The 27794-nt window shown below is 42.8% G+C and overlaps 1 protein-coding gene across 3 annotated transcripts in view; it reads left to right on the top strand.

The window, feature by feature from the left end:
• The first annotated feature begins 11767 nt into the window (after positions 1-11767).
• The window catches only part of LOC108716416 (stonin-1), a 40910-nt gene continuing 24883 nt past the window's right edge, over positions 11768-27794 (top strand). For 2 of the 3 annotated variants that reach the window (XM_018262529.2, XM_018262528.2), the window contains exon 1: positions 11771-12138. The gene's annotated coding sequence lies outside the window, so the exon portion shown is untranslated. Of the gene's footprint in view, positions 12139-27794 lie in introns of all 3 variants that reach the window. The other variant, XM_018262530.2, reaches the window with a different exon arrangement.

Raw genomic sequence — 27794 nt, 5'->3', positions numbered from 1 at the left:
GTTGAAGTCAGGACCTAGTGCAGACCAGTCAAGTTGTCACTCCTCCATCTCAGCAAAAACCTATTCAGTGTGGACCTCACTTTTTGCATGGGGTTATTATTCTGCTGAAAGAGGAAAGGTATAAAACACAGAATTTTCAAGGATGTCATTGTATGATGTTGTAGTGGAGCCTGTGTCTGCAAAGTAGAGTGTGGCTTCAATATCCGATTCCTGCAATAAGGATGGTGCCTTTTGGCCACATAGTGTATCGGTATACTGTATATATGGTGTGTCTGGATACATCTACTGTATATAAAAAAGATTCACATAAGACAAATACAGGCACCTACATTCATTCTGCTGTACTTAGGGGGTTATATGTTGGGGCAACACAGAGCAACACTCTGATTTATTAAGGGTTGAATAGTAAATTCAAATTCGAATTTAGATTTTTTGTTGTTATCAAAATTCACACATTCGAATTATAATCCTCCAGTTCCAATGTAAATTGAAATGTGAGATTTATCACACCTCGACCACGGAAACAGTTCTAATTTGGATATTTGCCACTAAAAACCTGCCGCGTTCGTTTACAAGTCAATGGCCGAGGTCCGTTGACCCGTTTGAAGATGTTAATTGCTTTTCGGAGGGAAAACTCGATTTGAATTTGATTAGAATTCAATTTGAATTTTCAGGTCGGGAGTCTCGGGACTATTCGATCGAATATTAGATGTTTCATTTTTTTCTTCATCTCCCATTCAGTTGTGAGTACATTCGAATTTATTAGAGTAAAAAAGAATTCACATAAACTCGAAATTCAACCTTTGATAAATCTGCCCATTAAAGCCAATTTCAAATATTCCCCATTGGCCGGTTACTCTGCACGAGAGCCTGAGACCCCCGTAATCCCATGACTGTGTCAGTTTGCAACTTCTCCCTCGTCCTTGGCTTCATTTCCCCCCATTTAAATAATGCGCAGCCCGATGACATTCCGGCGGCTTCTCCAGCTTCAGATTTATTAAAGTCATTTTTCACCAATTGTGCAAAGATTAGCGGCACGACGACGCGGCTGACAGCGATGGAAACGGACGACAAATTATGAACATTTCTTCTCTTTAAATCCTCTTGTGAGACGTGTAACGCTTTGTTAACAAAGTTATTTTTTTCCCAGACAGTCACTCGCCGGGGCGTTTTTTTTCGGCGCACTGCAGACAAGAGGAACATTTTTCATCCCTAGAGAAGTGTAATAAAAAGCCCATCGTTGCCACCAAAGAGCCAAATGAAAAAGGATAATGACGACGAGGTGCTGAATCATTTCCACTGCAGCAGATAAGAGAGGGGCTTGTGCTCTAATGTTGCTTCAGCTCATGGAAATAACGGAACAATCTGGCAGTTTGGGTTTGTTGGACCCAATACAAGTGTCGCTCATTCCCAGATCCATTTACTCTCTGATGTAAAACAGAACTGGATTGCCCCAGATTGTCAACTCAAAGTCCTCGGCTAAATCTTGCTGTTTGGATTGTCACTCGGAGCTCAGTTTAGTGGCACGGGATGAATATAAAAGTTTTCATTAAATTGGTGAAAGGTGGCCCATGTGCTACTGATAAGCTGAATTACAATGTAATTATCCTACCGCACACCTGTAGTTTCACCAATCCTGCAAGCTGGTGAAGGGTGGGTGTTCCCCCCCGAAACGTTGATGTTTGGTGGCTGAATAAAAGGGGATAATCCCCGACTGCACTAATCGGTGTGTGTGCGGATCCGTTTCTTTTACACACTGATAAGCTGAACCCAGGGCTGGTGTTGGGCACAAAAGGCTACTACATATTGTCATTATTTGTATCTGTGGTACAGGGTTGGCTTTCTGTTTGGTGTGTCCTTGTCTGGTTCCCCACTCATGCCACCCAACTCCCTCACAAACTCCCTTCTCTGCTCAAACCACAGATGGGACAAGTAATACTGGTGCTCTAAGCAACAATACTGGGCCTGGTGCACTGACTGACTACTACTAGCCCATAAAATACTAGCCAAGGCTCCGCCTCAAGCCTGCTCCACTTCTGTCCCAATTGCCCTCTACTTGCTCCTCCTCTGACCCCTAACATCTCTGTAGCCCTGCCTACTCACCCAATCTCTGCTCGATTGTCCCCATCTATGTCATGGCTCTGCTCATTTTACTGCCTCTTCTGCCCCATCCTTTTACAACACTACCCAGCCCCTTCTCCGAGCTGACGACTTTTCTCCCTTTGAAAAGGTGGCAACCCTAATGACTACCTCCAACCTGCTTGCTCTCCTATTTCTTCCTCTCCTATTACTCCCCAACACCTATATTGAGGTTGTGATACTGAATCCGTTGGTTGCCAAGGTATGTAAACTGCTCTACCTCTTGCATTGAGCAGGGGATTGTTTTCTGGTTGGCTGTAGGGGGATCCAGCAGGAAAAGATATGATTTAGAGGGACTGACTCTTTAGCCTGATAGTTCACCAAAAATCTGGGTTATAGAGAGAAGATGAGCAAGCAAGGATCCCCCATCCACCATATATAAAAGGGTCTTTTGCATAGAGTTACATTTTCTCTTCTATGCCCTGTCATTTTAACCCCACAATGTTCTGTACCTGTCGGAGAGCTTGGGCAAAGGGCTCAACTGCCAACACAAACAAAAGTGGGGACAGGGGGCATCCCTGCCTGGTCCCCCTGGCTAAGGAAAGAGAATGATGTTGTTAGGGTGGAGTTAACACGCAGTGAAGCTTTGGGAGAAAAGTACAACCAGAGCTTAACCATGTTGTGAAATACAGGGCCAATACCAAAGTAAGTGTATTCCAGAGGTACAACGACTCTACTGTATTGAGGACTTTAGCCGTGTCTAATGCTGCTATTGGCCTTTGGCCTGAATTATGAAGCTTTGCTGTAAAATCTATGAAGAGACGCCTGGTGTTCAGCGCTTCTGTTTTCCCAGGGATGAAGCCACTTTGGTCAGGATTAATTACCATAGTGATAACTTTGTTGAGCCGTTTGGCCAGTATTTTGGCCAATACTTTGACATCAGCCTTGAGGGCAGGGGAGCTCCTCTGGGACCCGTTATATCCGTCTTTCCAGAATACATGTATCATATACTGCAGCAATGATCACTCCACATGTGGGGTGTTAAACTGTCAGCTGTAATACATGTGATGTGTGTAATGATTCCCTACAAACACCTAGATTATTATTATTTATTGTATGAGAAATACCCTCAGACTGTCAGCTTTGGAGTCGTTAGGTTGGCACTTTGGCTCCATACAGTGTGTTCCATATAATGTCGCGACTAGTTGCTTTCAATTCTGTCTTCAAGCCCTGCACCTAAGGGATGGAGAGACAACTGGAAGAAATAGGACTCAACAAGAGAGGCATGATGGGAAATATGCAAGAGTCAAGCACCTGTTGCTGGTAACAGTAAAACATTTAGCTTAGAACTTGCAGCAAAGAAAAGGTACAAAAAGCAGCCAGAGCCAGGGGTACTAGAGTCACAATCAGATGTACTGGAGCCACAGTCAGGGGTACCTGAGCCACAGTCAGGGGGTACCAGAGCCACAGTCAGGGGTACCAGAGCCACAGTCATGGGTACCAGAGACACAATCAGGGGTACCAGAGCCACAAATCATGGGTACCGGAGCCACAGTCAGGGGTACTGGAGCCACAGTCAGGGGTACTGGAGCCACAGTCAGGGGTACCGAAGCCACAGTCAGGGGTACCAGAGCCACAGTCAGGGGTACCAGAGACACAGTCGGTACCAGAGACACAACCAGGGGTGCCAGAGCCACAGTCAGGAGTACCAGAGCCACAATCATGGGTACCAGAGCCACAGTCAGGGGTACCAGAGCAACAGACAGGGGTACCAGAGCAACAGACAGGGGTACCAGAGCCACAGTCAGGGGTACCAGAGCCACAATCGTTACCAGAGCCACAATTGGGGTACCAGAGCCACAGTCAGGGGTACCAGAGCCACAGTCATGGGTACCGGAGCCACAGTCAGGTGTACCGGAGCCACAGTCGGGGGTACCAGAGACACAGTCAGGGGTACCAAAGACACAGTCGGTACCAGAGACACAACCAGGGGTGCCAGAGTCACAGTCAGGAGTACCGGAGCCACAATCATGGGTACCGGAGCCACAGTCAGGGGTACCAGAGCCACAGTCAGGGGTACCAGAGCCACAATCAGGGGTATCAGAGCCACAGTCATTACCAGAGCCACAATTGGGGTACCAGAGCCACAGTCAGGGGTACCAGAGACACAGTCGGTACCAGAGACACAACCAGGGGTGCCAGAGCCACAGTCAGGAGTACCGGAGCCACAATCATGGGTACTGGAGCCACAGTCAGGGGTACCAGAGCAACAGTCAGGGGTACCGGAGCAACTGTCAGGGGTACCGGAGCCACAGTCAGGGGTAGTAGAGCCATTATACTTATGGCCCTGGGTTAATGTATCCGGCCTGGAAAAACAGAGCTGAAGTCTGAGCTTTGTATCCCCCCCCCATTACAGATAAAGGAAGAAAATCAATTTCCCAGATGTCACATTCCGATCATGGAAACATCAAAGATTTCTGCAATTCAGACTTTGAAGCTGCAATAAATGTTGTGCAGTGAAACAGCCAATGAGAAACATTTCCTAACGTTTAACCCTCGCTCCACCGATTCCTGATGGAAAGCCCTGGGGGGGGGGCAACGACACAGAGAGACAATGAATTCATGATGCAAAAGTGCCCCCCCCCATTTGATTTGCAGTGGTTTTGGCCCCAGTGGGGTGAACTCCAGGGAAAGGCAGAGCCCCCCCCCTTCAACTCCTCGTGTGGATTTAATGGAACTGGGCCCCAGGGACAGGTGGGCTGGGAAGGACTGACAGAGGTAATTTGGGGAGTTTGTACCCCACATTTCTACATGAGATTTTACCCTTAAACCTCAACATGACATTTATATGATTATTATTATTATTATTATACTGTATAATATCCTCCAGCTTTACTTTAATTGTCTACAATAGATATATATCTATATATACAGAGCTGACGGGCAGCAGCACAACCCCCAGCAACTCCCAGCAGCCTTCCAGTTGCTGGTGCTGAATCTGAAAGGATTTGGGGGTAAGAAGTATCATTAAACGGTTCTCTGTTTTTATTTCAAAATCATCTCAATGTGAAGAGAAATTATTTTCATTTTAAGTAAAAACAGAGAAAGGGGTGTCGGTTTTATTTGGATAACTTTGTGCCCAGAACATTTCCAGTTGTGATTGTGACATCACCGAGGATTTGTCCCTTGTCCAAGAGGCTGACGCTTCCCTGGCTCCGGCCGCACTCAGACGTTCACTAATGGCAATGAGGGGATTTTGGGGGGAGGCAAAGGAATCAGCTGATTGAACACAAACATTTCCTCCCTGCAGGGATTTATTCTCGGGATCTCATTACTGAACTCACGTCTGAGCCCCTTTATAATAAACACGACCCACCCAGAGGCACCGCAGGCCAGAAATACTGTATTTTATTTACTGAACTCACTGTACCAGCCCGAAGCTTCAGCCACTCGATAACTATAATGACCCACGACTGCCCCCAGCACATCCTCAGCTTGGATGGAAGATGGGGGGCTACTGGGAGTGTCTCCAGGGTCAGACTGGGGTGTACAAGAGACACCAGGGCTCCTATTCCAGCGACATTCACACACTCACTTTATATTTACTTTAAACTTACTTTATACTTACTTTATATTTACTTTATACTTACTTTATATTTACTTTATACTTACTTTATATATTTACTTTATATTTACTTTATACTTACTTTATATTTACTTTATACTTACTTTTTATATTTACTTTATATTTACTTTATACTTACTTTATATTTACTTTATACTTACTTTTTATATTTACTTTATATTTACTTTATACTTACTTTATATTTACTTTATACTTACTTTTTATATTTACTTTATATTTACTTTATACTTACTTTATATTTACTTTATACTTACTTTATATATTTACTTTATATTTACTTTATACTTACTTTATATTTATTTATACTTACTTTATATTTACTTTATACTTACTTTATACTTACTTTACATTTACTTTATACTTACTTTATATATTTGCTTTATACTTACTTTATATTTACTTTATACTTACTTTATATTTATTTATACTTACTTTATATTTACTTTATACTTACTTTACATTTACTTTATACTTACTTTATATTTACTTTATACTTACTTTATACTTACTTTACATTTACTTTATATATTTACTTTATATTTACTTTATACTTACTTTATACTTACTTTACGTTTACTTTATACTTACTTTATATATTTGCTTTATACTTACTTTATATATTTGCTTTATACTTACTTCGTATTTACTTTTTACTTACTTTACATTTACTTAATACTTACTTTATATATTTGCTTTATACTTACTTTATATTTACTTTATACTTACTTTATATTTACTTTATACTTACTTTATATATTTACTTTATACTTACTTTATATATTTACTTTATACTTACTTTACATTTACTTTTGCCACAATCAGAAGAGAGAGGGCAGCAGGGTCGCAGTGGGTGCTACATGGGGTCTATTGCCACTGCTCGACCTCCCACTCTGGTCCCAGACAAGTCCTTGAAAGAGAAAACGTAGGTTTGGGAAAACTGCCGCTAGGGTGGAGGCCTGGAGTGGAGGGCCTGGAGGAGGGCAGTATGTATGTGTATGGGGCAGGTGGGCCCAGGGGGGTGGGGGACCTGGATTCAGCCCCAGTCTGATGCTAAAGGTCAGTAGGGAGCAGTGGCTGAGGGCAGGCAGAGAGCGGGTCTAGGTGGGTGGGGCCCATGAGGTTCGGGGATTTTTCCCAGTGTCCCACAGCCGAGTCCGTCCCTGGGCATCTTCATATTCACAGATATTCCTGACTAAAGGCTATTGTGGACTTGTTGTTGGCTGTTTGTGGTACAGAACCCCAATATATATATATAAGGTGTAGCATTTCTAACCCAATGGTTTGTTTAGATTTCATTCTTCACTAAAGACTTGAGGCACCGGCCATATTGTGATTATACCACTTGTACAACATTGTGATTTATTTGGGTGAAACTGGGAGGGACAAATACTGGTCAGTCTGTTATAGTTACAAGAACATCTAATGAGGGAAAGGGGCTTCACAGTTATCAGTAGCTCCTTCCAGCTGAGACACGGATAACAAAGGAGGTTCCGTCTAAATATTGGGAAGGGGTTTGTTACAGTGAGAGCTGTGAAGATGTGGATTTGTCTCCCTGAATCAGGGGTACAGGCTGATACATTAGATAGGTACAAGGAAGGGTTGGATGCTTTATTCACCAGTAGCTCCTCCCAGCAGACAGGAGGGAGCCAATGAGATTAGAGGAGGGAAAGGGGTGTTACAGGGAGAGCTGGGAAGTGAATCAGTGGTACAGGCTGATACATTAGATAGGTATAAGGAAGGGTCGGATGCTTTATTCACCAGTAGCTCCTCCCAGCAGACAGGAGGGAGCCAATGAGATTAGAGGAGGGAAAGGGGTGTTACAGGGAGAGCTGGGAAGTGAATCAAGGGTACAGGCTGATATATTAGATAGGTACAAGGAAGGGTCAGATGCTTTATTCACCAGTAGCTCCTCCCAGCAGACAGGAGGGAGCCAATGAGATTAGAGGAGGGAAAGGGGTGATACAGGGAGAGCTGGGAAGTGAATCAGTGGTACAGGCTGATACATTAGATAGGTACAAGGAAGGGTCAGATGCTTTATTCACCAGTAGCTCCTCCCAGCAGACAGGAGGGAGCCAATGAGATTAGAGGAGGGAAAGGGGTGTTACAGGGAGAGCTGGGAAGTGAATCAGTGGTACAGGCTGATACATTAGATAGGTACAAGGAAGGGTCGGATGCTTTATTCACCAGTAGCTCCTCCCAGCAGACAGGAGGGAGCCAATGAGATTAGAGGAGGGAAAGGGGTGTTACAGGGAGAGCTGGGAAGTGAATCAGTGGTACAGGCTGATACATTAGATAGGTACAAGGAAGGGTCGGATGCTTTATTCACCAGTAGCTCCTCCCAGCAGACAGGAGGGAGCCAATGAGATTAGAGGAGGGAAAGGGGTGTTACAGGGAGAGCTGGGAAGTGAATCAGTGGTACAGGCTGATATATTAGATAGGTATAAGAAGGGGTTGGATGGTGTTTAGCAAGTGAAGTAATAGAGGGATATGGAAGATAGCTCATTGCATCTTGAAACAAAGGATTTTTTTTCTCCTTTGAGGCAAATTGACTTGTGTTCAAAAGGGTTTTTTGCCTTCCTCTGGATCAACTAACAGTTAGGCAGATCACCTGACCAGAAATACTGCAGCTCTAACTGTAACAGGAAGAGATCACCTGACCAGAAATACTGCAGCTCTAACTGTAACAGGAAGAGATCACCTGACCAGAAAAACTGCAGCTCTAACTGTAACAGGAAGAGATCACCTGACCAGAAAATCTGCAGCTCTAACTGTAACAGGAAGAGATCACCTGACCAGAAATACTGCAGCTTTAATGTAACAGGAAGAGATCACCTGACCAGAAAAACTGCAGCTCTAACTGTAACAGGAAGAGATCACCTGACCAGAAAATCTGCAGCTCTAACTGTAACAGGAAGAAGTGAGGAAGCAAAAGACACAACTCTGTCTGTTAATTGGCTCATGTGACCTAACATGTATGGTTTGTTGGTATGTTTGTGTGCACAGTGAATCGTACAATCCCAGGGGACGGCCCTTATTTTTTAAAATGGCAATTTTCTATTTCTGATTACCCAATGGCACAGACTACTAGAAAACTACGGTATATACTATTATGAAAATGGTTTATTTACATGAAGCAGGGTTTTACACATGAGCTGTTTTATGCAATATCTTTTTATAGAGACCTACAGTGTTTGGGGGGTATAGTTTCCTTTAAGGTTGAACTTGATTTGTGTCTTTTTTCAAACTAACTTGCTCTGTTACTTTGTTATTTAACCGCAATATGAGCCAATCTGACCTTCAGTTGTGTCAGTAAATAAACATTAACCCTATGTTTTGCTTTAGTTGCTCTTCAGGCTGCCCCCCCCCGAGGTCACTGCTCCTCTAGAAGAATTGAGTTCAATGTAAAACCCCCCCACTCTTCATTACTACGGGGGCCGCAGTCATTCCCTTTGCTTCACTCACTTGGTTTATTCTCCCTCCCCAGGACACATCACCCCCGGTCAGACTTGTGCTGAATTGTTGCCCCCAGCTGGTTCCTTAAAGCAGGACATTGATTCAGTTAACGTGTCAGTCCCCCCAATACATATTTTGGGGGTGATCGAGTAGCTTAACGGCATTTGCTGATCCGGTCGAGGCCGGGGGCTCAGAATAAATGTTCTCTCCTCCCTGATCCACATACAGTCACATGGGGGCCTTTTGGAGGGGGTCGGGCATGTTATAAATGAACTTCATGGATTTACTCACAGACCAGTGACCCCCACTGACCCCCGGCCATTACTGACCTATTTACACTATTCATTAAATGCAGCTGCTTTGCTTTACAGACGGGAAATAATAAATCTGCAGAACAGTATGGCAGCTCCGCTCCCACAGAAGCCTCCTGATTGGTTGGTCGCACTGATAATACACAGAACCATTAGACTCATTTCTGAATGCAGCGCTAGAAGTGACTGTCACATGCAAATTGCCATGTTTTACCCACAATTCAACATTTCTAAATTCTGTGCAAAGAGTTTCTCCCAATGTGGCCAAACACAACTGCTCAGTCTCATGTTCCGAAATTGAATGTCAGTTGCAGGAAACGTGTTCAGTCAAAGATTGTGTCACACGAGTGCGTTGGAATCCACCAATAGCCGCCATGTTCAGCCTTCCCCACACCCAATTGGCTCAATTCAGCAGAACTGATGCAGTGATGCTCGGCACAACTATACAGAGGTGCAAAGAACATAGTTGGATACATATACCTTTAATTCAAGGGCACCTGTCATAAAAATATTGTTTTCCCCCAGCAGAGGTGTTGGTGTATAGAACCCACATGGTGGGGGGGGGGGATAAACAATACTATTTTGCCCCAAAATACCTATAGTGAGTATTATGCTGCCTGCACTGGGGGCAATGTAAAGATCTGATTGGCTGACTGAGCAACACATCTGTGCTATGATCTTCTTTATATTCAATTTCCTTGTATCCCACTTATGATTAAAAGGGGGCTGTTCACCTTTAAATTAAGGGGCCCATTTACTTAGTTCGAGTGAAGGAATAGAATAAAAAAAACTTCGAATTTCAAATGTTTTTTTTGGCTACTTCGACCATCAAATTGGCTACTTCGACCTTCGACTACAACTTCAAATCGAACGATTCAAAGTAAAAATCCTTCGACTATTCGACCATTCAATAGTCGAAGTACTGTCTCTTTAAAAAAACTTCCACCCCCTACTTCGCCACCTAAAACCTACCGAGCATCGATGTTAGCCTATGGGGAAGGTCTCCATAGGCTTTGCAATCTTTTTTTGGTCGAAGAAAAATCGTTCGATCGATGGATTAAAATCCTTCGAATCGAACGATTCAAAGGATTTAATCATTTGATCAAACGAATTGCGGTAAATCCTTCGACTTCAATATTCGAAGTCGAAGGATTTAACTTCGACAGTCGAATATCGAGGGTTTATTAATTTCTATTCAGCAGCTCTCCAGTTTGTAATTTCAGCCATCTGGTTGCTATGGTCCTAATCCCCCTAGCAACCATGCACTGATTTGAATAAGAGACTGGAATATGAATAGGAGAGGCCTGAATAGAAAGATGAGGAATAAAAAGTAACAATAATAATAAATGTGTAGCCTTACAGTGTATTTGTTTTTTTAGATGGAGTCAGTGACCCCCATTTCAAATCTTGAAAGATTCAGAAGAAGAAAGTAAAGAGGTAAAAAAACGATACAAAGTAAATAATGAAGACCAATTAAAAAGTTGCTTAGAATTGGCCATTCTGTAATATACTAATACGTAACTTAAAGGGATACTGTCATGGAAAAACTTTTTTTTTCAAAACACATCAGTTAATAGTGCTGCTCCAGCAGAATTGTGCACTGAAATCCATTTCTCAAAAGAGCAAACAGATTTTTTTATATTTAATTTTGAAATCTGACATGGGGCTAGACATTTTGTCAGTTTCCCAGTTGCCCCCAGTCATGTGACTTGTGCCTGCATTTTAGGATGTAACTGCTTTCTGGCAGGCTGCTGTTTCTCCTACTCAATGTGACTGAATGTGTCTCAGTGGGACCTGGATTTTACTATTGAGTGCTGTTCTTAGATCTACCAGGCAGCTGTTATCTTGTGTTAGGGAGCTGTTATCTGGTTACCTTCCCATTGTTCTGTTGTTAGGCTGCTGGGGGGAAAGGGAGGGGGTGATATCACTCCAACTTGCAGTACAGCAGTAAAGAGTGAATGAAGTTTATCAGAGCACAAGTCACATGACTGGGGGCAGCTGGGAAACCGACAATATGTCAGATTTCAAAATTGAATATAAAAAAATCTGTTTGCTCTGTTGAGAAACTGATTGCAGTGCAGAATTCTGCTGGAGCAGCGCTATTAACTGATGTGTTTTGGAAAAAACCTGTTTCCCCATGACAGTATCCCTTTAAAGGTGAAGCAGTAAATCCTTTCCCCCAAGTGTCTCACTTGTGACTCCGCTACCAACACAGACCAGCAGGGGGCGCGTGTAGAACAACAAGTGATTGGTCAGATCTCAGTGACGTCACGCGGTGCAGCCGAGCCTGTCACTAGTACTGGAGATACAGAGAGTGAGATACAGAGAGACAGACAGAGACGGAGACTAATAAAGATCAGTGAGTTGAGGATAAAAGTGACAGAGAGTTGGAGGAGTCGCACGTTTAGTCTCAGAGGGGGAGGAATTTGCAGCCCTGTCATTGGCTCAGCCCTGAGGCCCCGGGAGTCGCGGATTGAGTGGAATGAGGAGCCGGTGTCGGGGGCGGAGCTTAGAGAAAAGTCACACTCGCCCCGCCCCTCCCGGTGACTCCGCGGCTCCAGTTCTGACTCCTCAAAACTTTCCTTTTTCCCGGGAGCCCCCGACACCGCGTCTCCTCCCCCCGCCGGGACAACGCGCGACCCCCAACCGGTAAGTGCGAGAGTTAGTCACGGGGTCGGGGAGCCTGATCTCTCCTCTCTGAGTCTCTGCTGGGGGGTCGCTGGGAGTTGTACTTGTGTCTAATTCCCTCTCACTGGGGGGGGGGATCAGCTGATCTGAGATTTCCCTGTGGAGCATGAGGGGGGGGTCACTTTTTTCCTCCTCTTCCCTCTGACTCATTTATTGATTTCTCTTTATATTGGCCACTGATCTCCCCGAATCTGAGGGTTTGTCTGAATGACAAGTGAATGTGCAACAACCTCCCCCTCCCTGTACTGTAAACTGGGAATAAATATCAATATCAATAATATCAATATCAATAATATAAATATCAATAATATCAATAATATCAATAATATAAATATCAATAATATCAATAATATAAATATAAATCATATAATACACAAAAGCCATGAATATCTTGTAAATTATATCCTTATAAACGGTGAGTTCTGATGTCATCAGTTATAAACGGTGAGTTCTGATGTCATCAGTTATAAACGGTGAGTTCTGATGTCATTTCTGTCACATGACTCACTGAAACTTGTGTATTATAATAAATAAAGTACCCCCAGTGGGAAAATATAAGGATATTAGAAGTTCCCTAGTAGTTTCTTGACCTGTATAAAAACCTCTACCTTCGGCCTCGTACTTTTATATGGTCATGAAACTCCTCGGTAACTTATAATATCCTTATATTTTACAAGAGGGGGTACTTTATTCACTATATAAATAATATAAATAATATAAATATAACAGTGACTTGTAGTGAGTGTAACAAAGTCCAGGTCAGGTGACAGTGAGCCGTGCGTTGCTGAACTAGACGTATGTGACTGACACCCCAGTATTTTCCTTTAGATCGTCGGGTTTATTGGGGTTCAGACCCAGAGTTGTGTTTCCAGGGGGGACTTGAACTGAAAAGTCCAACAAGAACTGACACATGGCTCCTCCTGGTGTAGAGACCTGACACTTGCTCAGCTCTTTGTAGAGGATTCTGGGAGTTGTAGTGTCTGTGTCTGGGAGGAGTTTATAGACAGAACATGTGAGCAGCCCAGGGGCAGTTTCTCAGGGAGTTGATGTGAGAGGTGAGATTTTTGTTTGTATTGGGGGGGGGAGATCTTTGTTTATATTTGGGGGGGGTTCCAGCTGGTCTTTAATTAACCCCATGTGTTTCAGCATCAGAGATTCTCTCATTGGGAATAAGAGCTGGAAACCAGTGGAATTCTGCACAATGTTTAGCAGTGAAGGGAAGGCTTTGTCTAGAGCATCAGTTACATTAGATTGTAAGCTCTGGTGACAATGGCCCTCTTTCTGTATCTGGATTCACTTATTGTACAGAACTGCCAGGGGGCTGTCAGAACCCAGTGCCCCCCATGCTGCTAAGTTACAGGAACCCCCTCCCTCCAGGGGCCCCACTAATTACTCACTGATCACCTGGGCCCCCGGGCACTGAGCCCTGGCAACAAGCAGAATGGAAAACAAATGCCAAGTATTTCTATGTGGCTACTTCTTATATGTCTTCTTGTGCCCAACCCCCACCCATAACTCCGCCCTCTCTATCTTTACACCCTAATTGGCAATTGCTGGGTGCTCTGGCCGACGACATGGATAAGCCAACAGGTCATTGGTCCGTTCAGTTGGTCTCAAAGCCGGGGGCTACAGGTGGTGCTGCAGTCGGGCCCCGATGACAGAGGTTGCCCTGAATGATGTAGAAATGTGATTGTTGAGGCTGCTGGAGGAGTGGGTGTGGTTTGGTTGGATCATGGGCGGAGTTTCAGCATAATGGCGCATTGGAATGTGGTCATGTGAGTGCCAAATACTTTTGTCCCACGTGGGATCCATGACACTTGTTGGCAGTGCTGAGCCACTAGTATTATAGGGACCTGTGATTGGTGGCCCTGTGTCCCCCTGCTGAGAAGCGGAGATCAGACTGACTGATGGGAACCCCAAGGAGCCATAAACATGAGATGGGTTGGAACTGAGCAAATCTGGGCACCTTAAAATTAACTTTTAGTATGTTATAGAATGGCCAATTCTAAGCAGCGTTTCAATTGGTCTTCTTTTTATAGTTTTTCAATTATTTACCATCTTCTTTTGACTCTATTATTTTTGCTACTTTTTTATTATTACCCCTCTGTCTATTCAGGCCTCTCCTATTCATATTCCAGTCTCTTATTCAAATGAGTGCATGGTTGCTAGGGGAACTACAACCCTAGCAACCAGATGGCTGAAATGGCAAACTGGAGAGCTGCTGAATAAACATCTAAATAAGTCAAAAACCACAAATAATAAAAATTGAAAACCAATTGCAAATTGTCTCAGAATATCACACTCTCTACATCATACTAACAGGCAAAGGGAAAAGAGGGTCCCGGCTTCTGCGGCTGCACATGTGCATTTCATTTCATGCGTGTCAGTGGCTGCTCATTGCTGCATTTCCAGCTTAGTGACTTTTATATTTGTCTTTTATTGGCCAATGACACGGAATTGGGATTTTATTGGTTAACATTCAAACTGCAGGCACAGAGGAATGAGTGGAATTTATACACAGCCTTGCAGTTGGTCTGTTTGTCTGGAGGGAGAAGGGGGCGGCTGTCAGACTATAGAATAAAATATTGTCCTTTTCTATAGCACAGAAACCTGGCACTTTATTCAGTGTATTTCTATTACTAATTCTGTATTTATAGAGAGCTCCGCCCCCGGGGTCTCAAAATAATTTGTGACATGTTCACCCATAGGCACCCAGTTGTGTCACTGGACATGGGAACCCCCTAGTAATTCCAGGGCTCCCTTAGTATGATTTAATGGGGTTGTTCACCTTTAAATTAACTGTTAGTATGGTGTAGAGAGGGAGATTCTGAGACAATTCGCAATTGATTTTCACTTTTTATTATTTGTGGTTTTTGAGTTATTTAGTTATTTATTCAGCAGCTCTCCAGTTTGCAATTTCAGCAGTCTGGTTACTAGGGCCCAAATTCCCCTAGCAACCATGCATTGGTTTGAATAAGAGACTGGAATATGAATAGGAGAGGCCTGAATAGAAAGATGAGGAATAAAAAGTAACAATAACAATACATGTGTAGCCTTACAAAGTATTTGCATGCCTCCCAACATTTTCGAAGAGGGACAAAGGTTTGCTGCGTCCTCTCAAATTTTGTGACCACACCCTCTAATTATCATGTTCATTTTACAGGTTATGAAAGTTTGAACACATTTCTGTGTTTTTTATGTTATTACAGTTTTGCTAATGAAGGTGAATTGCCCTTTAAGCTGCAAGTCACAATTTCCAGAAGAGACCTGCTTATCTTAAATTGTTACAATTGTTCCTTTGCTTATCTTAAATTGACACACAAGTATCTAAGCATCTAATCTGGGCTCTGTGCCAAAAGCCAATTAAGTTTTAGAAACTTTGTATCTTGTAATGGCTGTTTAGTGAAGGAAATTAAAGAGAAAGTCGGGACATTTCAGTAACAATCTGGGACTGTGGGTTGAGCAGTTGGGAGGTATGTATATGTTTTTAGATGGGGTCAGTGACCCCCATTTAAAAGCTGGAAATAGTAAGAAGAACCATAAAAAAAAATGCATAATGAAGACCAATGAAAAATTCTCAGAATTAGCCATTGTATAACACACTAGACCAGGGGTCCCCAAACGCCGCGGAGCTGAGCCCGAATTTGATGCGGCGCGCGGGAAATTTTAATGCTGTACACAGTTACCCTAACTATAGGATATGATTTTCCTTACTATAGGGTATGATTAGCCTTACTATAGGATATAATTAGCTTTACTATAGGATATGATTAGCTTTACTATAGGTTATGATTAGCTTTACTATAGGATATGATTAGCTTTACTATAGGATATGATTAGCCTTACTATAGGATATGATTAGCTTTACTATAGGATATGATTAGCTTTACTATAGGATATGATTAGATTTACTATAGGATATGATTAGCCTTACTATAGGATATACCTAGCCTTACTATAGGATATGATTAGTTTTACTATAGGATATACTTAGCCTTACTATAGGGCATGTGTCCATGTGACAGTGATTAACAAGACAGTCCTTGTGTGCAACTGCCGCCCCCCTGTTTCTGTTAGAGACCCCCAGGCAGTGGCTGTTCTCATTCTGTTTCAGCTTTGCATCAATAACCTTTGTAGTGAATAAATGAGACTTATATAATGACTGAGCTCTGCTACATTCTCTCTGTATAACACATTCATCTCTCCCTCCCACCCAACTGCCACTTCATAGTCCCTGGAAGTGTTTTTTTTATGCAAGTGGCAGTTGTGTAAAGAATGGCGCAAGGCCGTGGCTTCCAAGCGGTGGTTCCCAAATGAGTAGTGCCTGGAACATTGGTAAGGGGGAGGGGGGCTCAGCCTGAGTTACTGATTGGGGGGGGGAGCCCAATTTGAAAGTAATTAGGATTGATCCAATGGCTGAAACGTCAATGTTGCTCCTCCAAGGAACCTTGTACTTTTACCAATTAACTTTTATTATGTTATAGAATGGATAATTCTAAGCAACTTTGCAGTTTGCCTTCATTTTTTTCTTTTGGCTTCTTCGTCTGACTCTTTCCAGCTTTCAAATAGGGGTCACTGACCCCATCTAAAAAACAAGGGTCATTTGGACCCTAGCAGCCAGATGGCTGAAATTGCAAACTGGAGAGCTGCTGAATAAAAAGCTAAATAACTCAAAAACCACAAATAATAAAAAATGAAAACCAATTACAAATTGTCTGAGAATATCCCTCTCTACGTCATACTAACAGTTAATTTAAAGGTGAACAACCCCCTTTAAAAGTCTGACCCCCGCAGCTTTATCGGGATATTAACCGTTTCCGTGGCTGCAGTGCTTGTTTGTGCCTTTGTGGTTGTGACTATGGAAATAAAATAGTGTAAATGCTCCTCCCTCCAGGCCTGACAATCAGCTGGTTTTGCTGCTTCACTGCACAGTCACAATTGGGGGTTTTAAAGGGGAGCAAAGTCACGGGCATTGGGTGCAGATGGGTGGGGGAGGGAGGTTGGAGGCTTTTTCATGGGGGTGGGTATTTGGGTGATAGAGCAGGATCAAGTGCTGGGGACGAGTAGTATGGCCTTGGGCTCTACACTGTACATTATTTCTGTAATCAGAACCAGCAGTGCAGAAAACAGAAAGGGACAGGCAAACACGGCTTTCAATAGAAATGACATTTACAAATAAGTTGGAAAACATGTAATGAATTAATGAATGTCTATTTTGAAGCTGATTAGTATTACACAAGGGCACCGCTCACCCCAAAATGATTTTCCTCATCGGAGCCTCCTTATTGAGTGCTGTAGTCTCTGCAGTGGAAGGACTCCCAGTGCAGGTGTCATGTTGGGGTACAGCAGTGTCGTAACTAGGGGACTACTGAATCTCAGCCGCCCAGTCTGCCCCCCCTCTTCCCATTAGAAGTTGTGTGATGACTTTGGGCCTTGGTTTGGGCGAGGGGTGACCCTGATGGACCCTATTGGGGTCAAACCCACTGCTCCCCCCTGTCGTTACACCACTGGGTCAGACACATTCACATAATGAGAGACGTTGGCTGCTGCTGATTTATTTTTGGCACAACTTCCCCTTTAAAGAAACAGAACTGGTTCTTCCCCCAAATACAGGGGCCCCGTGTCTCTCATTCCCATGGGGGGGGGAGAGACTCGCAATTATAAAAACAATCCCCGAAACTTCCAAATAGAGAAAGTGGAAAGAGTTTGGGGGTGCAGATTGGAATGACGGGGTGCAGGTTGTTATACAGGAGCTACTTATTGTTGTACAGACAATACTCCTTGTTGTATAGACAATGCTTCTTGTTCTACAGATTCTACTCCATGTTATACAGGTGTTATTACTCCTTGTTATACAGATGATTCTACCTCTTGTTATACAGACATTATTCTTTATTACACAGATGCTACTCCTTGTAATACAGATGCTGCTTCATTTTATCCAGGTTCTACTCCTTCTTATATAGATGCTACTTCTTGTTGTATAGACAAAGCTTCTTGTTATACAGGTGCTACTACTTGTAAGGGCTCTTACACACGGCCGTTCCGACCTGCGCTCCCCTGCGTTCCGTTTTTTGGCGTTCAGCCGCAGGGGAGCGCAGGAATAGACGCAAGTCATTATTTGAAATGGGGCTGTACTCACTCAGGCGCGTGTAGGCGCCGAACGCAGGAAAAATGCAGCATGTTGCGTCTGAACCTGCGTTCGGCGCCTACACGCGCCTGAGTGAGTACAGCCCCATTTCAAATAATGACTTGCGTCTATTCCTGCGCTCCCCTTCGGCTGAACGCCAAAAAACGGAACGCAGGGGAGCGCAGGTCGGAACGGCCGTGTGTAAGAGCCCTTATACAGGTTCTACTCCTTGTTATACAGGTTCTACTCCTTCTAACACAGACTCTACTCCTTGTTGTAAGATGCAACTCCTTGTTGTACAGACATTGCTCCTTGTTATACAGGTGCTACTTATTGTTGCACAGACAATACTGCTTGTTGTATAGACAATGCTTCTTGTTATACAGATGCTACTTCATATTATACAGGTGTTGCTACTCATTCTTATACAGACATTGTTCCTTGTTACACAGACACTACTTGTAATACAAGTGCTACTTCTTATTGTACAAATGCTGCTTCAAGTTATAAGGGTTCTGCTCCTTGTAAAACAGACCCTGCTCCTTGTTGTTTAGGTGCTACTCCTTGTTGTACAGACATCGCACCTTGTTATACAGGAGCTACTTATTGTTGTACAGACAATACTCTTTGTATAGACAATGCTTCTTCTTAATCAGATTCTACTACTCCTTTGTTATTACTCCTTATTTTGTGGATTGTACTACTTATATTATTATACAGACATTTTATATTACACAGATGCTACTCCTTGTAATACAGGCGCTACTTCTTATTGTACAGATGCTGCTTCATGTTATATAGGTTCTGCTCCTTGTTATATAGATGCTACTCCTAGTTGTTCAGACAATACTCCTTGTTATACAGGTGCTACTTCTCCTTATTATACAGATTGTACTACTTATTGTTATACAGACATTATTCTTTCTTACACAGACACTACTCATTTTAATACAGGTGCTACTTCTTGTTGTATGGGTTCTGCTCCTTGTTATATAGATGCTACTCCTTGTTATATAGATGCTACTCCTTGTTATATAGATGCTACTCCTTGTTATATAGATGCTACTCCTTGTTATATAGATGCACTCCTTGTTATATAGATGCACTCCTTGTTATATAGATGCTACTCCTTGTTGTATAGATGCTACTCCTTGTTGTATAGATGCTACTCCTTGTTATATAGATGCTACTCCTTGTGGTATAGATGCTACTCCTTGTGGTATAGATGCTACTCCTTGTTATATAGATGCTACTCCTTGTTATATAGATGCTACTCCTTGTTGTATAGATGCTACTCCTTGTTGTATAGATGCTACTCCTTGTTGTATAGATGCTACTCCTTGTTATATAGATGCTACTCCTTGTTATATAGATGCTACGCCTTGTTATATAGACAATACTCCTTGTTACTACTCCTTATTATACAGACGTTGTTTATTTTTATACAGACGCTACTCCTTGTTGTACAGGTGCTACTTCTCCTCTCACACATACACAGTGGGGCTGTAGTAAAATGAGTGTTGCAAAAAGAAGTGGAAAGTCACTAATGGGGTGCTTTGATATTGTGCTGCTCTGCTGTGTCTCCCCATTGTACAATACGGAGCTGCTAGAAAGGAAATGGAGTTTTCCATGTCAGCAAAAAGGAAAGTTTTCCAGAACATTTTGTTGCCCAAAACGACACTTCTTTAAATAGTATCACACGCGGCTTCCAGGCGAAATAAACCTCAAACATTCTGACTTCATTCTCATTTTAAAGAGGTGGTTCACCTTTAAGTTAACTTTTAGTATGTTATAGAATGGCTAATTCTAAGCAACTTTTCAATTGGTTGTTTTCCAGCTTTTAAACGGGGGTCACTGACCCCATCTAAAAAACAAATGCTCTGTAAGGCTACAAATGTATTGTTATTGCTACTTTTTATTACTCCTCTTTCTATTCAGGCCTCTCCTATTCATATTCCAGTCTCTTATTCACATCAATGCATGGTTGCTAGGGCAATTCAGACCCTAGCAACCAGATGGCTGAAATTACAAACTGAAGAGCTGCTGAATAAAAAGCTAAATAACTCAAAAACCACAAATAATAAAGAATGAAAACCAATTGCAAATTGTCTCAGAATATCCCTCTCTACATCATACTAACGGTTAATTTAAAGGTGAACAACCCCTTTAATGCAGTGCTGCCGAGAGATGCGTTGGGGTAGTTTTATAATGATTGCATGCTGTAAATAAATAGAGCTAGATCCTTCCTCTCTCTGATAATGAACTACAACTCCCAGCTTTTCTTTTGACATGCTAAAATGTTCAGGTCCTTGATCCAAGGGCTATTTTGCAGTTATTATAGTGAATTATTTTCTTATGTATCTATATTGCACTTACAGCACTAGGGATGCTGGGAAATTGAGTGAATTGTTGGGAGTTGCAGGGAGTTGCCACTGGGATTCTGAGCTCCGGCTTCAAAGTCTCTGGGCAGACTCCTCCTCCCTGTAATTGGAATATTAGTTTTTGTCAGACATTATCCATATTGGAAGGAGCTGCAGATGTTCAAGTTGCAGATAATCTTTTCCATATACTCTGGTTATTCAATGGTAATAAAGAAAATATTGTAGCAGTAACTATGTGCTTACGTGGGGCGTCATTTACTAAACCCATACCTCCTGACAGTCCCGATTTTCCCAGCTCAGCCCGCAGTCCCGTTGTTACTGAAATGTCCCAACTTTCTCTTTGATCTCCTGCACTGAACAGCCAGAAAAAGATACAACGTTTCTAAAACTTAATTGGCTTTTGGCAAAGAGCTCAGAATAGATACTTTTGTAACAATTTAAGATATGCAAAGAAACAATTGTAACAATTTAAGATAAGCAAAGAAACAATTGTAACAATTTAAGATAAGCAAAGAAACAATTGTAACAATTTAAGATAAGCAAAGAAGCAATTGTAACAATTTAATTCTAAAACTTAATTGGCTTTTGGCAAAGAGCTCAGAATAGATACTTTTGTAACAATTTAAGATAAGCAAAGAAGCAATTGTAACAATTTAAGATAAGCAAAGAAGCAATTGTAACAATTTAAGATAAGCAAAGAAACAATTGTAACAAATTTAAGATAAGAAGGTCTCTTGGGGAAACTGTGACTTGCAGCTTAAAGGGCAATTCACCTTCATTAGCAAAACTGTAATAACACATAAAAACCACAGAAATGTGTTTAAACTTTCATAACCTGCCAAATTTTGTAAAACAAACTTGGTAATCAGGAGGTGTCCAAACGGAATGTGAGGGTCTCCAAAAATAACTAACGCGTTTCGTGCCTATTGGGGCACTTACTCATATGAGTAAGTGCCCCAATAGGCACGAAACGTGTTTGGTATCATGTCCTAATAAATTTTCTACTTTTTACATTTGTTTTCGCATTTTTGGAGACCCTCACATTCCGTTAGGACACAGTAATTTTGATTTTGCACCTTGGGACTGAGGTGAACTGTGAGTGTTTTCTCCTTCATTCTTTACTTTATTTGGTATTTTTTGATTCAAATATTTATTTATTAAGTGGTACCACATTTATTCATTATGATGTGGCAGTAGCACAAACCTTGTTTCTATAATCAGGAGGTGTGGCCACAAAAACAGGTAGGGGTCAAAAAAATTCTCAAAAATCTTTTTGCCCTTTTTCTAATACCAAAATGTTGGGAGGTGTGTAAATCTGCCCATTCACATGTCCTAGTGAGAGCCTGGTGCTCATGTATAGTAGTGATGTGCGGGCCGGCCCAATACCTGTGGGATCCGCGGGTCGGTCGGGTTTGGACCTCGCACCCCAATTTGCTGATGGCGGACAGGTCCGGGTCGAGCTCTTCCTCCTGCTCTTCCCATCCGCCACCTTAAACTGCCGGCTTCCAACTTCCGCTTTTCTAGCCACACCCCTTTTGTGATGTAATCAGTGGGGCAGGTCTATAAAAGGAACCCAGAAGTCGGGCTCGGGTGGGCCAGGCATGTGGATCCCTATGGAATTCCGTTTTTGGGATTGAGGTTGTTTGATTGGATCAGTCTGAGTTGCACCATCATAGCCCAACTGGTCTTTTACTAAAAACACAGCAGTTTTATAAATGTACGAAAAATCTCTTAATCTATAATTCTGCAACTTTCCCAGAAATCCTGGGTCTGGATGTTGGACTTTAGCTCCTTGGGAAGAGTAGAGCATTAGTGAATACCATTCTATGGGTTGCCACCAGGGGGCGTGATAGAGACATTCTATGGGCAGGTCTCTTTGTCCATCTTTATCATTTTGCTCCTTCCTGTGGATTGAATTTCATTATTAAAGGGCAAGTTGTAGTTACGGGGCCCTGTACCAGGTTTAACGACTGATGTGCAAGAGGCAATGGAGGTTCTGACTCAATGTTCTGTATTTATCAGATGAGGATTTGCTCAAAGAATGAATGGCGGGTAGAGGAACCTTGGGCACGTGCCCCCAGCAAGCTTATACCTGTATCACCTTAGTAGGGCTCATGGCCCTGAAGTGTTTTGGGTGTAACCACCTGAGAAATGGGTCGGGCTCCTGAAACAATGTGTATGTGGACACCTGAGCTTCTGAGTGGAACGTTCTAAGGAAGTGGCCGGAACATGAAAAGCCTGTGGCTGTATCACTGTAATGGGGCTCGTGGCCACTTTTGGTACCAGAGGAGGAGGCCACGAGCCGTCTGAGCATCTAAACTGTCTGGAAATGTGGGGGCCCCCTGTTACTGTACACCCCAATCTCATGTTGTGCTGTCTATGAGTAGTGAGTACTAAGATGCCTGTTGCTATAGTCACACATCTGATGTTCCTCCATGATAATATAGTGAATAAATTACCCCCTATTGTAAAATATAAGGATATTATAAGTCAAGGTCATGGTCCGAGATGACTTCTAATATCCTCCTATTTGTTCCTTTATTTATTATAATACACACATTTTAGTGAGTCATGTGACAAATTATGACATCACTAGTCACCGTTTATAAACAATGACATCACTAGTCACCATTTATAACAATCAATGTTGCCCTGTGTGGGGCCAGGCTGCTCTCTCAAAGCTCAGATATTATATAAAAAGTTGTGAGGACGCCAGCGTCTGCCCTGCCCTTGCCATCTGCTTGCCGGCACTGGGACGCAACTGTCAGCTCAGCAGGTTCTCTGATCTCTGGCTCAGGTTCAGGCGGGAGCAGCAGCACATTCAAAGGCCGTTCTGCTTGACTTGGAATCTGATGGAAATCTTATTGTGCATCACTCAATTAGGGGAGAGATGTTTCCTTGTAATTGAATGAAGTGCTGACCCCGTAGCAGTCTCATATGCCAGAGAACGAACATTAACTGTCGTTGAAGAAGAGATTGAGGAATGGCCTGTATTTCCCTCACCTCTAAGGGAAGAGCGTTGTCCATTTGTACAAAGCTGCAGTTCTGAACTAACTCTCCCAGCAGCCCCTGGCAGCCAGTCACATGCAACAGCTCAACAACCGATGGACATGAATTCAGTTTTGGACGTCCCTTGGGAAGAGAGTGAAGGCACTTTAAAAGGGTAATGTACTCAGGGGTGTCTGTGCCTAGGGCGGCAGGGGTGGCCCTCGGGTGCCTAAATAACTGAAAGAAAAATTAAAAATGCACCTCGGGTGCGGACCTCGAAGTATGGCAGGGAGGAAGCGACGTAGGGTGGAAGTCATGTCATTTGCTACAGGTCTTGTAACCCATAGCAACCAATCAGATGTCATAGTGCAGCTGACCTGCAAATGCTTCCTGCTTGTTGGCTGCTTTGAGTCACCAGACCTGGGGTGAACATTGCATCTGATATTTAACCACGGGGCTCATTTATGACTGCGACTGTTCTAGTCGCGCAAAAAACGAGTGTCCTGCCTTCTGTTCCAAGTCACGGGAATGTGCCATTATTGGCACAGGGGAAGCCTTGCGCTCTCAGCACCCGCCAGCCGGCAGTAATTCCAATGTTCCCACTGCAGGTTGAGTCAATAGGCCCAGCAGATATTCTCCGAAATTCATGTCATTTTATCATTAAGCAGAAAACCTGAGAATTCAGGGAATTATAATAATGGGCAGTCGGGGCACTCTGGGCCTACTGACACTTGAGACAACAGACTCGACAACATGACCCACCTCACTTACCTCCTGTTCACTGGCGAGTCTCTAATCTATCAGGCAGGGTCCGACTGGGCTGGCAGGGCAACGGGAAAAAACCCTGGTGGGTCCAGGCGACCCAGAACTGGCCACTTTCCTTCAGAAATCATGTGCGCTAGTAATGAGCGGGTCGGGTTTTTCCTGACCCACATCCAACCCTAACCCGCTGTCCCTCCAGCCGTGCCCGACTTCCGCCTTCCCTTTATAGACCCGCGCCACCCCGCCGACGATGTCACAAAAGTGGAGGGGCGAGCAGGCGCACGGCTATAAAGCCGGAAGTTGGAAACCGGCAGTTGAAGGTGGTGGGGTCGAGGTCGGCCCAAACCCAACCCATGACCCATGGTATCGGACACACACATCACTAATGTACGCTGCCCCGACCTCCCGTCTGCCCCAATAAAAGAAAATAAGGTATGTGCCCATGGGGGGTTGCAGTTGGGCTGGATGGCTTGCAGGTGGAGGCCTGTGGCTTGGGTGTCTCCAGTCCGACGCTGGTATCAAGCAAACACCATTGTGCCCTCTACAATAAAAAAAGATCAATTTATGGTAAAAACATAATACTTAGGTCCTAAAGTCAGACTAGACAATAAGGATAGTGGGAAAAATCCTGTGTCCTGTGGTTAAATAGTCCAGTGGGCCCCTGGTACCCCAACCCAACCCTGGCTAAAGTTACTGGTAACGGCTTTATGCTGCCCTAGTAAAGTGTCATCTGAGTCCTGGCAGAAATGGCACCCGCCATTGCATCAAGGTTGCAGCAATTTGCACATGCAAAAAGAAAAAAATGAAATATTAAAAATAATAATAAATAAACAATAAATCTGCCCCTGAGTGGAAGGTTGATGGTTTGGACCGTTAATTCTATTCATTCCTTTTGTGGCTCCGGTTTATCCTTTTGTAGAAGGTTCCGTCCAAACTGACACTTGATCCCTGATTTAAAGGGAAGAAATCCGCACTTGGCACCAAAGAAGATTCCTTACTGAGCCCAGCGTGTGATGCAAGATTTTCCTTACTATATAAGGACTAATTTTGTTTTTTTCATTTATTTCTCACTTTTTATGTTTATACAATAGAAAAACCTTAAACGGAGTTGTTCACCTTTAAATTAACTGTCAGTATGATGTAGTGAGAGGGATATTCTGAAACCATTTGTAATTGGTTTTCATTTTTTATCATTTGTGTTTTTTGTTATTTAGCTTTTTATTCAGCAGCTCTCCAGTTTGCAATTTCAGCCATCTGGTTGCTAGGGTCCAAATTCCCCTAGCAACCATGCACTGATTTGAATAAGAGACTGGAATATGAATAGGAGAGGCCTGAATAGAAAGATGAGTAATAAAAAGTAACAATAACAATACATTTGTAGCCTTACAGAGTATTTGTTTGTTTTTTTAAATCGGGTCAGTGACCCCCGTTTAAAAAATGAAGACCAATTGAAAAGTTGCTTAGAAGTAGCCATTCTATAACATACTAAAAGTTAACGTAAATGTGAACCTCCCCTTTAAAGGAGAAGGAAAGGCTAAAAGTAAGTAAGATTTATCAGAAAGGTCTATATAAATACACCAGTAACCCCTCAAAGTAATGCTGCTCTGAGTCCTCTGTCATAAGAAACATCACATTTCTTTCCTTCTATTGTGGACTCATGGGCTTCTGTATCAGACTAACTGTTTTCAGCTTAAACCTCCAGGGCTAGGGCTTGAGCATGCTCAGTTTGCTCCTCTCTCCCTCCTCCCCTCCCTGCTGTAATCTGAGCCCAGATCTGTAAGTGAGCAGGGAGAGACTCAGGCAGGAAGTGATGTCACACCAAGCTAATAATGGCGGCTTCTATCCTAAACAAACAGAGAGAGTGTCTAGAGCTGATTACTCAGGTATGGTTATGCATTCTGCAGAATAAATATAGCATTCTAGCTTGCACTATATGTTGGCAATAAACTGTCTTGGAGCTTTCCTTCTCCTTTAAGTAAACAGGCAGTTGGAAATGTTCCGGGAATGATGTGATTTTCCAAGCAAATTCCTTACCTCTTTTTTTTTGTGTAAATGGAATTTCCTGGCACATTTCAGTTGAGTTGCACACGTTTGTGATTAGCTGTTTGGGACGAGCGCAAACAATCCGTTGCCCAATTATCTGCCGAAATGAGAGATCAGAACTGTCAGTTTATTTCCAAATGAACTAAGTTGGAACTTATGCCCTTCAAAGGTTTGTGGAACTACACGTCCCACCATCAAGTGCACGAGACGTCGATCCCGAATGTCTGTGAAAACACACTGAGACAATTCATCTTCAACTAAAAATGTGTATTTTAAATGAGCTTCCCGGGGTCAGTTTACGTTGAGCAGTGATTGCGAGGAAAACTAATGCCATGTATATGTGAATTATTCTCCATTTTTATCTACAAGGAATACTTGCCCTTTGGGTGACTCTGGCGGCTCCAACTAATGTTTTCATTTATACTTTTGTGTTTTTGGTTTGTGGTTGTAAAAAAAAAAAAACAAAAAAACAAAGTTCTGGTTAAACTGATACATTGCTGCAGAAAATAACGAGTGAAGAAAATATTCCTTATGTTCTTGTAAACAAACCAGAAATAGGAGAGAACCTGGGGGATGAGGGTTTAAATCAGATTGAGAACAAGGAACTAAAGTCCAGAAGAATAATCTTCCTAATTGGACACAAGACTAAATGCAGGAAGGTCTCCACTTGGACTGTTGGACTAAATGCAGGAAACCAAATTGATCTTGGACACTTGGACTAAATATGGAAAGGAAGTTTCCTCTTGGGTTGTTGGACTCAATGCAGTTACAGGGTTTCCACTTGAACACAGGACTCAATACACAAAAGGAGATTCCGCTTGAACTAAATGCAGGAAGGTTTCTGTCAGGACCTGTTCTCAAACCCTAGTCTGTTGATGAACTATGTCTGCTTTAAGCTATTCTTTAGAATGGATGTGGGTCAACTATCTTGATGGTCATGGGTCGCTCTCTTCCTGCTGGTCTCTTCCTCCGCCCAACTCATTTACATCAAGTGTTGCTAATTGTTCAATTCAGGGGCTTTATGAGCCCATTGGAAGCAACTCCTCGTTGCTAGGGATGGACGAATTTGACCCATTTCGTTTTAACAAAAATTTGCCGTCGGCGAAGTGACACTCACGCTCATTAAATTTTTGTCGCGCGGCAATTTTTTTTTTTTTTAAAGGGTCCTTTTTTTTTTGTCGCACGATGCCATACAAGTGTATGGGCATCATTTCCGTGGCGAAACAAACCGAAAAAATTCACCCATCCCTACTCATTGCTTGATCATTGAAGCCTCAGAGCCAGATCTATCTTTATTCTGTTCCTGATTCCTG

Source organism: Xenopus laevis, chromosome 5L, assembly GCF_017654675.1.
Source record: "Xenopus laevis strain J_2021 chromosome 5L, Xenopus_laevis_v10.1, whole genome shotgun sequence".
In the NCBI taxonomy this organism is placed as follows: Eukaryota; Metazoa; Chordata; class Amphibia; order Anura; family Pipidae; genus Xenopus; species Xenopus laevis.
Note: the sequence above shows the minus strand (reverse complement) of the source record. Positions and strands in the feature narration are given on the sequence as shown.